This window comes from Tamandua tetradactyla, chromosome 11 (assembly GCF_023851605.1).
Source record: "Tamandua tetradactyla isolate mTamTet1 chromosome 11, mTamTet1.pri, whole genome shotgun sequence".
In the NCBI taxonomy this organism is placed as follows: domain Eukaryota; kingdom Metazoa; phylum Chordata; class Mammalia; order Pilosa; family Myrmecophagidae; genus Tamandua; species Tamandua tetradactyla.
In genome coordinates, this window is record NC_135337.1 from 34,812,565 (window position 1) to 34,827,161 (window position 14,597).

The 14,597-nt window shown below is 38.4% G+C and overlaps 1 long non-coding RNA gene across 2 annotated transcripts in view; it reads left to right on the forward strand.

The window, feature by feature from the left end:
* The window catches only part of LOC143650051 (uncharacterized), a 94,066-nt gene that overhangs the window by 4,904 nt on the left and 74,565 nt on the right, over positions 1 to 14,597 (forward strand). The gene's annotated exons all lie outside the window — the stretch shown is intronic.

A 14,597-nucleotide genomic window follows, 5' to 3' on the forward strand; every position in this document is an offset into this window, starting at 1 on the left:
GAGGAAGGGTAGTTTCTGTTTCCAAATGGTGAATTGAATGTTTAAAGATCCATATAGAACTCACTGTGTTGGGATGTCTCCTGATAGTTCCCATCTGGGGGGAGAAAAGATGAGCACAGCCAGGAACCTTAAATGTCAAGATGAAGCTGAGCCATACTTGAGCTGGAGAGAGGAATGTGGGGGTCAGGAAGAGAGGAGCCAGTCTGTGGGATTTTCTTACTCATAGGCAAAATTCTAAAATTCCTGACTTGAAAGATTTTTATGTCTGAACACGATCTGAAACTACATCTAACCCTTCCTCAAACTAGTATGACCTGGAGATGCTCTGAAAAGTTCAGACTGACAGTTGTAGTCACGGAACCAAAAGTCAGAACTGCCCCAATGTGAGCTGCTTCTTGTGTAAAAGAGACTTATAGGAAGCAGCCACCCTATCTCTTGTTCTTGATCATTCTCAAGTCAGTGTCTTTGCTGGGCTCAGGCAGTGAACTTGAGCCAAAAGTAAGCTAAGACCATGACGCTAGATCATGCAAACACAAGACTAGGTGACCAGGTACCTGTCATTCCTGGGATTCTGTGCACAGCAAAAGGTAGTTACTTTGGCCAGTTTCCTCATTAATGCTTAGGAGTCCCATCTCCTAAGACATGTACTTGTTTCACTCTTTCTAATAGGATAGGAGTTTTGAGGGTGCTCGGTGTTTCTCTCCCTTTTGTTTTTGCATGATAGAGTGACACCCTATAGACCCAAAGCATCCAGATGTGTTTTAACTGCATACACAGTATTTTGTGTTTTTTAAAATTAATAAGTTGCCAATAGTCAGTAATGTTCACATAAATAGCCAGATTTCCAGCACTTTAACAACCTGAATATCTGATAAGGCTGAAGTAATTCCTGCATGGTGAATCCTGCAGCCAAGTAGCTGCGACCCCTGATTGAAAGCAGCTGTCAGCTCAAGCAGTTCGTAACAGCCCCAACTGTTCCTCCTGGTCCCTGACTCTGAAGCACAAAGTGCCAGTTGCCTTTTGTCATTTTGTATACCCTGTGGTTCTTTAAGAATAAGTATTTCTTTGTAATCATGCCTTCATGTTTCCTACAAATATGCTTCATGTTTCCTATACCCAACCTACATTTCAATTATATATCTGGCTAGTCTAGGCATTGGAGGTTGTCATCCTTGGTTTACATTACTGGCTATCCTCCCCTGTTTTCAGCAAGGAATCAGCTAAATAAAATTCATAAATGAAGTGGTAGAATGTCTTAAACTACAACAGAAGACAGTATTATTCCTACAAGGTGATTAGACTGAGGAAGCACTTCCCACCAGGACTCTGATTTTCACATCTTATAATAATTAAAATTTTCACAGAAAGCTGGTCCTCAACTTCTTGTGTGAGATATGTATCACTATTTCTCTGTTTACAAATTTCAAACCTGAGGTACAGAGCCCACCCCAACTGTTTTAGTTTCCTAGGCTGCTCAAGCAAATAACGTGAGATGGGTTGACTTAATGGGAATTTATTACATTACAGTTTCAAGGCTAAAAGAAAGTCTAAGTCAAGATGTCATCAAGGCAATAATTTCCCAAAGACTGTGACATTATGGGGCTGGCTGCCTGTGATCCTGGAGTGCTTAGATTGTCATATGGCAATGCCTATGGTGGCATGTTCTGGTCTCTCCCTTCTCTTCCAAGTTTAACTTCTTGCCTCCTATGTCTTTCTCTCTCTGTTTGAATTGAATTCCACTTATAAAGAACTCCAGCACTAGGTTAAAATGCATGCTGATTGAGGTGGGCCAACCTTCTTAAAAAAAAAATAGTTTCATTCACACACCATACAATCCCTCCAAAGTGTACAATCAATGGCTTCTGGTAAAATCACATAGTTATGTATTTGCCACCACAATCTATATGAGAACATTCCCATTTCTTCCAGAAAAAAAAAGCCATATCCCTCCCTTATGTCCCTCTATCATGGACGTTTAGCTTTGGTAGAGTGCTTTGTAATAATTAATGAAAGAATATTACAATATTGCTGTAAATTATAGACCTTAGTTTGCTAGCTCTAGTAGATTTGTTGTGGTTTTGGAGGACTTTCTATATATATGATCATGTCATCTGCAAACAGTTAAAGTGCTCCTTCTTCCTTTCCAATTTGGATGCCTTTTATTTCTTTTTCTTGCCTAATTGCTCTAGCTAGAATTTCCAGCATGATGTTCTATAACATCCATGTCTTGTTCCAAATCTTGGAGCAAAAACTTTCAGTCTTTCCCCATTGAGTAGGATGTTAGCTGTGGCTTTTTCATATATGCTTCTCATCATGTTGAGGAAGTTCCCTTCTATTCCTATCTTTCTGACTATTTTCACTAAGAAAGGATATTGGATTTTTTCTGCATCAATCAAGATGATCATGTGGTTTTGGTACCTAACAAAAGTGGTGGGTTCTCTACCCAATGCACTGAAAAGATCAACTCTTGGAACACCAGGGTTTCAAACAGAGAAAGAGTTTATTGCTAGGTGCAAAGGAGACTATAGACGACCTATTGGTCTAAAAGTCTATCTCTCTGAACTGCAGTAATTCTGACAGTTTTATTGTATCAGGAGATGGGCGGCTTTTAGGATAATGAGCACAATAGCTCAAGATGAATTTAGAGATGATCTAATTACTGAGCATGTGCAGGTTGATAACATGCTTAGTAGCAGAATGTATGTAAGAAATTGGCAAACTTAGTATGATGATTGGCATGACTTTTAGTATTATAATAAGGTATAGGTCACTTATAGTTTAAGCTTTAAGCTACTTCGCATATCAGGTGGGCCCATGTGGGTTAGATTCAGCTACATCTATCAAGATATTTGGAATTGGGGTGGATTAGTTCTGGGATGTCTCAAGGCCCTTCCTTAATAAACACTAGGGACTGTCTTCAGTGATAATAAGACTCTTAAGCTGAAAAATTGGATAAAGGGGTAAAAGTGAGAGTCAGTCACAAGGTTTTCACAATCATAATGTCACAAGATGAAGGCTATATAATTTTACAGTCATTGTCAAAGATCAAGGTAATTGGATTGCAGTCCAGCAATTTCAGGTATTTCCTTCTGGCTATTCTAATACACTGGAAAGCAAAAAGAAATATCCATATAATGAATCAGTAGTCATAATCATTTGGTATATCCTAACATCTCAGTTACAACTCCTCCCTCTCATTTGATCATTCTCTAAATCCAGTTTGAAAGAATTTAAGTACTCTAGAAAAACCATGTTTTAATCCTGATCCAATCTTGTGGGAGCAACCATTTCTTTTAATTCCTATTCAGTACTATGGGTTGGAAACTTGATTAGGCTATCTCCATGGAGATGTGACTCCACCCATTCTAAGTGGGTCTTGATTAGTTTGCTGGAATTCTTCAAAAGAAGCAAGCATTTTTGAAAGAGCCATGGAGCAGAGAGCCCATACTGCCAGAGACATTTGGAGATGAAGACGGAATATGTCCCTGGGGAAGCTTCATGAAGCAAGAAGCCTGGAGAGAAAGCTAGCAGACATTGCCATGTTCTCCCTGTGCCTTTCCAGTTGAGAGAGAAACCCTGAACTTCATCAGCCCTTCTTACGTGAAGGTAACCTTTTGTTGGTGCCTTAATTTGGACATTTTTATAGACTTGCTTTAATTGGGACATTTTCATGGCCTTAGAACTGTAAATTTGCAACTCAATAAGTTCCCTCCTTTTGGAAACTATAGTGTATACATACAATGGACTACTGAGTGGCCACAAGAAGGAATGAAGTTGTGAGGCATGTAACTAGATGAATGAAACTTAAAAGCTGTGTGTTGGATGAAATGTCAGGAACAAAAAGACAAATATTATCATGCCTCAATCATGTGGAGTAACTATAATATAAAAATTTGCTGAGCTAAAATCGAAAGCATGGATTATCAGGTTGGGGCTTATTGTAAAGGGTGCTGGACTGTAAGTTCTTATAACAGTCATATATATCCTGGAGGTGTAACTGTTAATTCTAAATTCAGAGATACTGAGCTGTTTGTATATAACGTGGTCTTTCCCAGAAACTTCAGGTATTAATGTGATACCTGAGACTCAGAGTTAGAGCTCTGAGGGTATGAAAGTCAGCAGTACCCCACATAGGAACTATTTAAAAAGTTGAAAAAGTAACCAGACATCAAGTAGAGACATGAATGAAGCTGATCTGGATAGAGCTAATGCATATCAGAAGACTGGGTAAAGGATGACATTATCCATGTTTTAAAAATTCAACTTCTGTTTGAGGCTAAAGGGAGAGATGTTTATTTAATACAAAATTTATATTTTGGCTAGTGCATTTCCTAATTTAACTTGTATGGTTAGTTTAGTTCACATCATAAGTACGTGGAATTTTGAATAGGGCATGACATTTTATTGGTTTGTCCAGGTTAGTGTGATGCCCCGATAAATCTCAGAGTGATTCAGACAACGAGAAAGAAGTATTTGTAAAGTCCTCTTGGAGGAATGAGGAGAAAGGCTGGAATATTCAACTTCCCCCCTTGGAGAATTTCTGATATTCTAGTAAGCAGTGGAGACAACCAGATAAATAGGCCATGCCCTCCATCTTGGGGGGTCGCCCCTATGAAACTTATTCCTGCAAAAGACAGGCTAAGCCTACTTAAAATTAGGCCTAAGAGTCACCCCCAGAGGATCTCTTTTCTTACTCGGATGTGGCCTCTCTCTCTAAGCTGATACGGCAAGTGAACTGACTGCCCTCCCCCTCTATGTGGGACATGATTCCCAAGGGTATAAACCTCCATGGCAACATGGGACAGAAATCCTGGGGTGAGACAGGACCTGGCATTAAGGATTGAGAAAACATTCTTGACCAAAAGGGGGAAGAGAGAAATGAGACAAAAAGTGTCAGTGGCTGAGAGACTTCAAACAGAGTCGAGAGGTTATCCTGGAGGTTATTCTTACACATTATAAAGATATCCCCTTTTTAGTTTACGGCGTATTGGAGTGTTGGAGGGAAGTATCTGAAACTGTAGATCTGTGTTCCAAGAGCCTTGTTTCTTGAAGATGATTGTATAATGATATAGCTTTTACAATGTGACTGTATGATTGTGAAAACCTTGTGTCTAATGCTCCTTTTAGCTACGGTATGAAAAGATGGTTAAAAAATGCGAATGCAAAATACACAAATAAAAAGAGACAAAGGTTAAAATAATTTCCAGGTAGATGGAAATACTAGTGGTCAATGAGAAGGAGGGTTGAGGGGTATGGTATGTATGAGTTTTTTTTTGTTTTTTTCTTTTTCCCTTCTTTTTCTGGAAGGATGCAAATGTTAAAAAAAAAATGGCCATGGTGATGAATTCACAACCATGTGATGATATTGTAAGTCATTGAATTACACCAAGTATGAATGTTTATATGTTAAGAATGTATGTTAGTATGATTTTTTTCCCAACAAAAATATTTTTAAAAAATTCCCCCATTTTAAAAGTCATTCCATTTCTGGTATATTTCATTCTGGCAGCTAGCAAACAGGAACACTGGGTGACAACCATAGTTTTTTTTTTTTTAACCTTTTTACTGTATAATATAAAATCAATACAAAGCAAAGAAAGAGAGAAACAGTAATTTTCAGAGCACTCTTCAACAAGTAGTTACAGGACAGATCCAGAGTTTGTCGTGGGCTACTATACCATCCTCTCAGATTTTTCCTTCTAGCTGCTCCAGAATATAGGAGGCTAGAAGGAATAAATATTTTTTATCATCACAATCGACTTATTTCTTATGTTTCCAGCTTATTTTGCCTCACCAAATGCCCTACAGGTTCATTCACATTGTTGCATGCCTCACGACTTCATTCCTTTTTGTAGGAGCACAGTATTTGATCATATGTATCCACCATCGTTCACCAGTCTTCTTCTCAGTCAGTGCATCCTTCAGCCACCTGCATTCATTAGGCACCATGTATAATGCCCAAAGTCTACAGTCCATCAACACTCAATTTTAGGTAATTTCATTGTTCCCAAGAGAAACATAACCAATAAACACACCCTCACCGAATAGAAAATCTAAACCTCCCCTTAACTCTTGTCCCTCCCCCCATTGTTTACCCCTGCTGTTGCTGTGGTACTGCTGATGTTTTCCTATTAAACACAGTCAATAGCATGCAATAGCAGTTTTCCCCCGTACCCTGGACTTAAACACCCTTTGTATACGAATCATACCTTTGAAATGGTTCTTGCAAGAACTTATTTATATTTCCTGTGTTAATCCGTGAAACATATAGGTCTATACAACCCCTTTCAATCTTGTTCACCTTCCGTAAGGTAGTATTACTTATAGATCCACTAGAGAACTGCCTTCACTACTATCTATCCCTTTACGTTTGAGTTCAACCTCTTTAGCTATCCACTCACCCATCTCTAGCTTCTATGTATCTCTAAGTCCCCTATATTCTGTATTATAAGTCTCTGATTTTTACCTTTACCATGGTCATAAAAGTACAGTCATACAGTATCTATCCTTTTATGTCGGCTTATTTCACTCAACGTAATGTCCTCAAGGTTCAACCATCTTGTCATGTGCTTCAGGATGTCATTTTGTCTTACTGCTGCATAATATTCCATCGAATGTATATACCACATTTTGTTAATCCACTTGTCCATTGATGGACATTGGATTGTTTCCATCTCTTGGCAATTGTGAGTAATGCTGCTGTGAACACCGGTGTGCAAATGTCTTTTATGTCAGTGCTTTCAGCTCTTCCAGGTATATACCAAGTAGTGCTATTGCTGGGTCATAGGGGAACTCGATATTTAGTTTCCTAAGGAATTGCCAAACAGTTCTCCAAGAAGCTGTAGTATCATACATTCCCACCAGCAGTGCATAAGTGTTCCAGTTTCTCCACATCCTCTCCAACATTTATAGTTTCCTGTTTCTTTAATAGCAGCCATTCTTTTTTTTTTTTTTCACATGGGCAGGCACCGGGAAACGAACCCGGGTCCTCGGGCTTGGCAGGCAAGCATTCTTACCTGCTGAGCCACCGTGGCCCGCCCAATAGCAGCCATTCTTATAGGTGTGAGGTGGTATCTCATTTTAGTCTTGATCTGCATTTCCCTATACCTAATAAAAATGAGCATCTCTTCATGTGCTTTTAAGCCATCTATATTTGCTCTTCAGAGAAATGCCTATTCATATCTTTAGCCCATTTTATAATAGGGCTGTTTGTTCTTTTGTTGTTGAGATGTATGATTTATTTAGGTATACAGGATATCAAACACTTGTCCAATGTGTGATTTCCAAATATTTTCTCCTATTGAGTTTGCTGCCTCTTCACCTTTTTGTTAGTCTTTTGAGGTGCAAAAGCATTTGATTTTTTTTTTTTTTTTTTTACCTGGGCAGGCTCCAAGAATCAAACCCAGGTCTCCAGCTTGGCAGGTGACAATTCTTGCCACTGAGTCACCATTGCACTGCCCAGAAGCATTTGATTTTGAGGATTCCAACTTACCAATTTTTCCTTTTGTTGCTTGTGCTTTGGGTGTAAAGTTTTAGGAAGCTACCTCCTGTTACTAGGTCTTGAAGGTGTTTCCCTACATTTTCTTCTAGAAGAATTATTGTGCTAGTTCTTATATTTAGGTGTTTGATCTACTTCGAGTTAATTTTTGTATAGTGTGTAAGGTATTTCATTCTTTTGGCTATTGATATCCAGTTCTCCCATACCCATTTATTGAAAAGAGTATTTTGTCCCAGTTCAGTGGATTTGGGGGCCTTGTCAAAAATCAGTTTACCATAGTTTTGGCAGTCTATTTCTGTGCTCTTGATTCAGTGGCATTGGTCAATACTTCTATCTTTGTGCCAGTACTATGCTGTTTTGACCACTCTGGCTTTATAATAAGTTTTAAAGTCAGGAAATGTTAATCCTACCACCTCGTTCTTCTTTTTTAGGATGCTTTTAGCTATTTCGGATCTCTTTCCCTTCCAGATGAATTTGGTAACTAGCTTTTTCAAGTCTTTAAAGTAAGTTGTTAGAATTTTGATTGGTACTGCATTGAACTTGTAGATCAATTTGGGTGGAACTGACATCTTAACTACATTTAACCTTCCTATCCATGAACAGGGCATGTCTTTCCACTTATTTAGATCTTCTTTGATTTCTTTTAGCAATGTTATGTAGTTTTCTGTGTACAAGTCCTTTACATCCCCTAGTTATGTTCATTCCTAAGTACTTGATTCTTTTAGTTGCTATTTTGAATGGATTTATTTCCTTAACTGACTCCTCAGTGAGGTCATTGCTTGTGTATAGAAACATTACTGATTTTTGTACATTAATTTTATATCCCACCACCTTGCTGAATTTGTTTATTAATTTAAGTAACTTTTTTGTAGATTTCGCAGGACTTCCCAAGTATAGTATCATGTCTTCTGCAAATAATGAAAGTTTTACTTCTTCTTTTCCAATTTGGATGCCTTTTATTTCTTTTTCTGCCTTATTGCTCTAGCTAGAACTTCTAGTACAATGTTGAATCACAGTGATAACAGAGGGCATACTTGTCTCATTCCTGATCTTAGAGGGAAAGCTTTCAGTTTCTCTCCACTGAGTATGATGCTGGCTATCAGTTTTTCATGTATGTGCTTTATCATATTGAAGAACTTACCTTTGATTCTTATCTTTTGAAGTGTTTTTATCAGAAAAAGTTGTTGAATTTTGTCAAATGCTTTTTCAGTATCAATCGAGATGATCATGTGATTTTTCCCTTTTGGTTTGTTAATGTGCTGTATTATATCAATTGATTTTCTTGTGTTGAGCCATCCTTGCATTCCTGGTATAAACCTCACTTGGTCATGGTGTATAATTGTTTGAATGTGTTGTTGGATTCGATTTGCTAGTATTTTGTTGAGAATTTTTGTATTAACGTTTATTAGGGTATTCATTAGCCTATAGTTTTTCATTCTTATAGCATCTTTTCCTGGTTTTGGTATTAAAATGATGTTAGCTTTATAAAATGAGTTGGGTAATGTTCCTTTTTCCTCAAATTTTTGGAAAAGTTTAGCAAGATTGGCATTAGTTCTTTTTGGAATGTTTGATAAAATTCCCCTGTGAAGCCATTTGGCCCAGATGATTTTTGATGACTGATTGAATCTCTTTACTTGTGATTGGTTTGTTGAGATCTTCTATTTCTACTTGAGTCAGTATAGCTTGTTTGTGTGTTTCCAGGAATTTGTCTATTTTATCTAAGTTGTCTAATTTCTTGGAATATAATTGTTCATAGTATAATCTTATGATTTCTTCAGAATCTGGGGTTACACAGCCCTTCTAATTTCTGATTTTGTTTATTTGCAACCTCTCTTTTTTCTTTGTCAACATTGTTAGTGGCCCATTGATTTTCTCAAAGAACCAACTTTTGGTTTTATTGTTTCTATTGTTTTGTTCTCCCATTCATTTAACTCTCCTTTAATGAGTGTTATTTCTCTTCTTCTGTTTGCTTTGAGGTTAGTTTGCTGTTCTTTCTCAAGTGCCTCCAGATGAGCATTTAAATCCTCGATTTTTGTTCTTTCTTCTTCTTTAATATAGGCATTTAAGGCAACAAATTTCTCTCTCACCACAGTCTTTGTTGCATCCCATAGGTTCTGATATGCTGTATTCTCATTTTCATGCATCTCCAGATAGCTATTGATTTCTTTGGCAAGTTCTTCTTTGACCCACTGGTGGTTTAAAAGTGTGTTATTTAATTTCCATATATTTGTGAAAGTTCTCATTCTTTGGTGGTTATTGATATCCAGTTTCATTCCATTGTGATCAGAGAAAGAGCTTTGAATAATTTCAATGTTTTTAAATTTCTGAAGACCTGTTTTGTGCCCCCACATATGATCTATCCTGGAAAATACTCCATGAGCACTAGAGAAGAATGTATATCCTGGTGTTTGGGGTTGTAATGACTTATATATGTCTGTTAGGTCTAATTCATTTACCAAATTGTTTAACTTCTCTATTTCCTTGTTGACCTTCTGTCTGGTTATTCTGTCTTAGAAGTAAATGGTGTATTGAAGTCTCCCACTATTATTGTTGAAACATCTATTATGCCCTTCAGTTTTGCCAATGTCTGTCTCGTGTACTTTGGAGCTCTTTGATTGTGAGCATAAACATTTATGATTGTTATGTCTTCTTGGTGAATTGTCCCTTTTATTAATAGATAGTGTTCTTCTTTGTCTCTTATGATGTCTTTACATTTAAAGTCTATGTTGTTGGATTTTAGTATAGGAACTCCTGCTTTCTTTTGGTTACAACTTGTGTGGAACATTTTTTTCCATCCTTTCACTTTCAATCTATTTATCTCTTTTTGTCCAAGATAAGTTTCTTATAAACAGCATATAGCTGGATTATACTTAATCCATTCTGTCAATTTTTATCTTTTAATTGGTAAGTTTAGTCCATTAACATTCAAAGTTATTACTGAAAAGGCATTTCTTGAATCCACCATCTTATCTTTTGGATTTTATTTGTCAGATCTACATATTCTTGTTCCTCTTTCTCTTTTTATCCTTTAAATTACCCTTACTGGTGCTCTTCAATTCTAAGCCCTCCTCCAGACCTCCCTCTCCTGTGTTTTTTTTCAACTGGCAGAAATTTCTTTAGTATTTCTTGTACAGCTGGTCTCTTGTTGACAAATTCTTTCAGGATTTGTTTGTCTGTGAAAATTTAAATCTCTCCCTCATATTTTAGGACAGTTTGGCTAGTTACAGAATCTTAACTGAAAGTCTTTCTCTTTCAGAATCTTAAATATATCATATCTCTGCCTTCTTGCCTTCATAGTGTCAGTTGATTAGGCTGAACTCATGTGTTTTCCCTTGTATGTATAGATCGTTTTTCTCTTGCCACTTTCAGGATTTTCTGCTTCTCTTCAACATTTGAAAAACTGATTAATACATGTCTTGAGGAAGGCCTATTTTGGTTTATTCTATTTGGAGTTCATCAAGCTTCTTTGATTTTCATATTTATATCCTTTATAAGGGTTGGGAAGTTTTTCCCCATTGTATCCTCAAGTAATCTTCTTGGACCTTTACTCTTCTCTTCTCCTTCTGGGACACACATGGTTCTTACATTTGCATGCTTTGTTTTGTCCATTATTTCCCTGAGATTGAATTCAATTTTTTTCCAATTTTTTTTTTGCCATTTTTGTTGTTTTGAGTGTTAGAAATCAGTTGTCCTGTCCTCTAGTTTGCTTATTCTTTCTTCTGCCTCTTCAAATCTGCTGTTGTGTGTCTCTAGTATGTTTTTTATTTGGTCTACAGCACCCTCAATCTCTGTGATATCTGCTATTTTTCTATTTATTCTTTCAAATTCTTCTTCATGTTCTTTTAGTGTCTTCTTGTTTTCCTTTTATGTCATTAGTCATCCCATTTATTTTATTTAGTAGAGTTATATGAGCATCTTTGATTAGTTGTTGCAATGTCTGAGTCTCCTCTGGTGTTTTAATTTGGTTGCTTGGCTGGGCTATATCTGTCTGCATCATGATATGCTTAATGATCTTCAGTTGTCTTTGTGGCATGTAAATATCTTGATTGGTTTACTTTGAAAGTTGATTTCCTTCAGTAGTCTGAAGCCCTGTATTTGTGAATGGATGTGAAGCAGGATGCAAGGAGCAGGGTGGAGCACAACAGTGCAGTGATGCATTGCAGTGCAGGTTTAGGTGCAGGTTGAGGATGTTGCGCTGTTGTTTGTGAGTCTGGGAGTCCCACAGTGGGGAGGATGTGGCTGTGCAGGTGCACTAGTTTGGGGAGCAGAGCCCTGGTGTGCACTGGCCTAGGGTGCATGACCCTTTGTGAGCATGCGCAGAGCTCAGGGCAGTGGGTGGGCATGGTGCCTGCATGGGCTAGGGGCAGATGTAGCCAGCATTTGCCCAGATCTGGGTAGGTGTGACTGGGGTCTGTGTGCCTGTGCAGATCTGGGAGGGACATAAACTATTGTACACAGGTGCAGAGTTCAGGGGGCTGGGGACGGGTTGAAGGACTGTATGGGCTGGGGCTGGTTGTAGCCTGGGTATGGAGGTAAGCACCGGGAACCTTTATGCACTGTTGACCACCTGCAGGGGATAGGAACTGGGAGGGGATAGGCTCGGGAGGGGTGGGGTGAGACTGTACTTTTGTAGGAGAAGTGGGTTGGGCTGGGGCAGGTGTGCTCATGCTTGGGGTGGGGTTGTGGGGTGGTACACATGCGAGGGGTTGGTAGGGCAGGGTGTTTGGAGTGCAGAGAGGGTGGGGTGGGTATTGAGGTTCAAGTGCGTGGGGTGTGGGGTGAGTTGCAGGTTGAAGGGCTGCTCTGGTAAGAGTAGTGTTTTCAAGATGCCACTTGGCTTACTTCCTGGTCCCTGTCTACCCATCTGCATCTCCCATCCAGGCACTCCTGAGGGCTCCAGGCTTCTGTGTTAGGCTGTTTGCACCAGCTGGATGGTCTCCAGGTCTCTGCTTCTCAGTTCCTCAGCTTTTGCAACCAGGGCTGCACTGTGTGGTGCAGAAGACTCTCTCAGGTCAGTTACATGCTGGAATCACTGTCTCAGTCACCCTCCTGTGCCTTCTCTAGCTGTTATCTGGAGCTCGGTTGAACTCGATCTATCCTATTCTGCCATCTTCCCAGAACTGTGGGTGACAGACATTCTAACCTCTTCATGCTGGAAAGGTGGCCTACATTATGGGGTAGAGGAATGAAACTGATTGTTGTTCTCAGAGAGATCAGTACCTCTTGGTTTCAAGGCTTATCTGTCATAGGATCAATCCAGAGGCTTTAAGACTGAAAAATAAACTTCATAAGTAAAGCTTTAATATAGTCTTAGATAGAGGCCAGGGTATTCTTTAGGGTTTTCAGAAACACTGTTGATTGAGGTCTGACATACTGTGAGTTTGCAATACTTGTCTGAAACTTGCGTAAGAATAATGTGCTGGTTTGAAACTGTTCTGTATCCCAGAAAAGCCATGTTCTTCTAATCCAATCTTATGGGTTCAGACCTATTGTAGGTCAAATCTTTTGATTACGTTGTTTCCATGGAGATGTGACCCACCCAATTGTGGGTGGGGCCTTTTGATTAAGTTGTTTCCATGGAGATGTGATCTCACCCATTTAAGGTGAGTCTTAATTAACATACTAGAGTCCTTTAAGAGGGGGACATTTTGGATAAAGCTCAGAGACAGACACTTGGAGATGCTGAGAGAGCCATTTGAAATCAGAAGCCTGGAGAAAAGGACAGCAGATGTTACCACGTACCTTCACATGTGACAGAGAAACCCTGGATTCAATCGGCCTTACTTAAGTGAAGTCATCCTTTTGTTGGTGCCTTAGTTTGGACATTTTTATGGCCTTAGAACTATAAATTTGTAACCTAATAAATCCCCCTTGTAAAAGTCTGTATCTGGTGTAGTGCACTCTGGCAGCATTAGCAAACCAAAACAAGAAACTTCCAGAATGACCTCTAAACTCTATTTGAAATCTCTTAGCCACTGAAACTTTCTTTTGTTTTATTTCTTTTCCCCCTTTTGATAAGCCAATCCTGCGATGCCAGGGTCAGTCTCATCCCTGACAGTCATGTCCCTCATTACCAGGTAGACTTAAACCCCTGACATCACATCCCATTCAGGGGATAAGGTAGTGAGTTTATTTGCAGAGTTTGGTTTAGAGAGAGATAGAAACCCTACCTGAGATAAAAAAAAAGAAGTTCTCTAGGAGTGACTCTTTGGCATTAATTATAAGTAGGCTCAGCTTTGCCATTACAGAAATAAGATTCATAAGGGTAAGTCTCAAGATCAAGGGGTTAGCTTAATAAATTGGGAGCCCATATTGCCTAAGAGAATAGCAGGAATTCCCTAGGTGGGGAAGTTTAATAATTCCACTTTTTTCTACAGTACCTCAAGGGACTTTAAACATACTTCTTTTTAAAAAAATAATTTTTAATTTTTAGCAGTTCTAATGAGATACATTCATGCATCATACAATCCACCCAAAGTGTACAATCAATGGGTCACAATATCATCACATAGTTGTTTATTAATCACCACAATCAATTTTAGAACATTTTCATTACTTCAAAACAAAACAAACCAAAAAAAAAAAAAAACCCAAAATAACAAAATAAATTTTTAATGGAAAAAAACTGAAAAAATCCCACACCCCTTATTTCCCATCACCATTGACTCTTAGCACAGGTGTGGTACATCTGTGGTACATCTGAACATAAGGGCATAGTGCTCCACACTGAGATTCTCAGCAATCTGAAATGATGGGAGAATATTAAAAGATTACTTTTTAATATAAGGATTTAATATAAGGGTAGTTCATAGTTTTCAACAGGTGCATTTCCCCCATATACCACTCTATTACTAACTCTTTGTAGTAGTGACATACAGTGTTCTAGCTCAGGAAAGATCATTTGTATGTTTCTACTTTTAATCACCATCTTTGTCCACCACAGGGTTGATTATGTCATACAGTTCCGTGTTCTCGCCTCTGTCTTTCCTTCTAGTGATGTACCCAACTCTAATCCTTCCCTTTCAACCACAATCACACTCATAAATCAGTGCTGTTGATTACACTCACCATATTGTGCTACCATCACCTCTATTCATTT